Genomic DNA, 3,277 nt, shown 5'->3' on the forward strand with positions numbered 1-3,277 from the left:
ATCCAACGTTTCGATCGATATTTTGGCTTCGATTATTCTAAATATTACGTTCGTTTCTCAAACTTGTATTACATAAAGGAAATGTAATAAGAACGTGAAAATATGCCAAGCAAAATATAGAATTTACAAAATCGCAGTTGATCTATTCTAAAATTGGCGCAATCTAATATATACATTTATTCAAAATTGAGAAAAAATTTGGGATTCTTGGAAATTCGATTCTTATTCAAATTTATTAAATACACGTGTATACCGATTATTCCTGATTCTCTGAATCTCGGGGCAAGCGTTCTTCCTCAAAGCACAAACTAAAAACGATCCCATCGGCTGTGCGCGCCTCGGCAGCCGCCATTGTTGCCCCGAATCGGTGCATATCTACCAGGTCCGTGCATAAAAGGCGTCTGCCTCGCCCACTCCCACACCACACCGTACCTAACCCTTATTTTATCCCCCCTTTTTTACATATATCTTCGAACAAATTGTTATTTTCGATTAAAATTTCAAGGGGAAGTATTTTTAAACATCCAAAGATTTTTTAATGACGCGGAGTAAATTATATTCAATTTTATCCCCCTTCAAATTTATCCTCACCCCCAAAATTTAATAATAGAAGTTACCTCGATTACTTTTATTCTCCGTACTGCCGTTGAATTTTTACATATATTTTCGATTAAAATTTCAAGGAGAAATATTTTTAAACATCTAAAGATTTTTTAATGACGCGGAGTTAAATTATATTCAATTTTACCCCCCCTCAAATTTATCCTCACCCCCAAAATTTAATAATAGAAGTTACCTCGATTACTTTTATTCTCCGAATTTTTACATATATCTTCGAACAAATTGTTATTTTCGATTAAAATTTCAAGAGAAAATATTTTTAAACATCCAAAGATTTTTTAATTATATCCAATTTTACCCCTCAAATTTATCCTCACGCCCAAAATTTAATAATAAAAGTCACGATTATTTTCACATACAAATTTTGCAACCAGTCAACTTTTTCCCGTGGAAGCAAAATAAAATTATTCCTTGGAGATATTTCTTCGAGGAGAAGGGGAAGGAGAGGAGGAGGAGGGAAAGGACGAAAGGATAATAATAACAACAACAAGAACGATAATAATAATAAGCCGGTGAAAGAGAAGTGGGACGACGATGGTAACGGGGTCAAGTGGCGCGATAGTAGGCAGCGTGGAGGCCTACTTCGGCCTGAAACTAGACTGCCGCGCGAAAACACACGGTCGAACCGGGCCACGAGCGATGATGCTCCTCGAACCGAGGGGGCCTTTCTAATCGAGCTGGCCTGTATTTCGAGCCTCGCCGGATATTATCCTCGTTACCTGGCCGACCGTGTTACGTGGCGCCACAATCGCTCCTCCTCGAACGTGACGCGAATTTTCGAGCAACGAACCACGTAACGTTCGACGTAACGTTTCAACCTTTCGGCCAACCTTCCCATCCTTCTCCTCCGTTTTTCCCCTCCCCCTCCGGCGAGGGAAAAGCCGATTCTTCTTCGTTTTTTCAAATCGTCTCGGATTTAGATTTTTTCCCTCACGAATTATTATTATTATTATAGTTGTCGTTACTGGCTCGGTTAATGTTCGATGGAAGGGAAGGGAAGGGAAGGAAGGGATCGACGTAACCGACGTGTGCGAAATTTCTAGAAGCACGTGGCTCGCGAGCGCACGCCTGATCTTCCAATATCTTGGAAAAGAAAGAAATAAACGCGGAATTCTCCTCGTTGTCTTTCTTATCGTGTTTCGATATCCGACTTATCGATTCCGTTGCGTAATATCGCGATAGACGAAAAATTCGAATAATTTCGAAAACGAAACGGATCCTTTCGATCTTTTGCGAATCGAGCTCGAGTTTGAGAACATTCTGTTTGAACCTCGACAAGTTTTATTCCCGGAGAATATAAAACTCGCGAAATTTGATTTTCAAATAAGATTTTAAGCCGAGCAAAGTTCACGAAACTGTCGTTTTTTTCGTTTCCAAGAATCTATTTTCATGATCGATTCGCTCGTTTTCGACGTTACCGTGCCGAAACTCGATCTCAATAAACATAGTGTATCTTAATATATAAAATTGGACGATCCATATCTCGAGTCACAATCTATCCGTCGAGTTGGGATTCGAGCGAAATATCGATAATAAAAATCGAATATAGAGATAAAGATTGTTTTTCTGTACATCTGTGGAAGAATAATCCTTATCGCTGGAATTTCGAATTATATTATATCACTGAAATGAATGAAACTTACGAAATTAAAAAGGAAAAAATGTATATAAAATCGATATTGAGATTAAAAATATTGTCGAGGCGCGTGTATATATTGAAATAAGGGATTATCGCAATTTCGAAAAAAAAAAAAAATCGAAGGATTTAAAAAAGAAAAAGAGAGAAAAGGGGGAGGAAGAAGGGGGAGAAGGGGGACGAGATCCATGGATCGCCTCGAGTGAAAGCTGCTACGAGGGCTGAAAGCTCGCGAGAAAATCCAGTCGTTCGTTCCTCTTTTTCTTTCTCTCCTCCCCCCCCCCCCCCCCTCTCCCTCCCCCCCCCCCCCCCCTCTCCCTCCCCCCCCCCCCCCCCTCTCCCTCCCCCCCCCCCCCCCCTCTCCCTCCCCCCCCCCCCCCCCTCTCCCTCCCCCCCCCCCCCCCCTCTCCCTCCCCCCCCCCCCCCCCTCTCCCTCCCCCCCCCCCCCCCCTCTCCCTCCCCCCCCCCCCCCCCTCTCCCTCCCCCCCCCCCCCCCCTCTCCCTCCCCCCCCCCCCCCCCTCTCCCTCCCCCCCCCCCCCCCCTCTCCCTCCCCCCCCCCCCCCCCTCTCCCTCCCCCCCCCCCCCCCCTCTCCCTCCCCCCCCCCCCCCCCTCTCCCTCCCCCCCCCCCCCCCCTCTCCCTCCCCCCCCCCCCCCCCCCTTTCTTTTTTTTTCCCCACCGCGCTCACTTTCTTCTCGAGCTCGAGCTTCCTCGTCATCCGTTTCTCCTCTCGATCGAGTATCAACAAACGAGATCGAATCGAAATCTCGAATTCAATGTTAATTAAACCAATTGTATAAAATATACAAAGAAAAAAAATTTTATCTGTTTGAACGAAATCGTGGACGGATTATGAAAAAAAGTTATGAAAGGAGAGATTTATTTTTCATTTTTTCGAGGATTCGAGGAGGGGAAGGGAAGAACGATGGTTGGAACGATGGAAGGAAAGGTGTTGACCGCGGGAGAAAGTGGCGATCCAAGCAGGCAGAGAGTAGCCAAGAACTTCTAACTCTGCTTCGA

Source organism: Apis dorsata, unplaced genomic scaffold (genome assembly GCF_000469605.1).
Source record: "Apis dorsata unplaced genomic scaffold, Apis dorsata 1.3 scaffold_174, whole genome shotgun sequence".
Classification (NCBI taxonomy): Eukaryota; Metazoa; Arthropoda; class Insecta; order Hymenoptera; family Apidae; genus Apis; species Apis dorsata.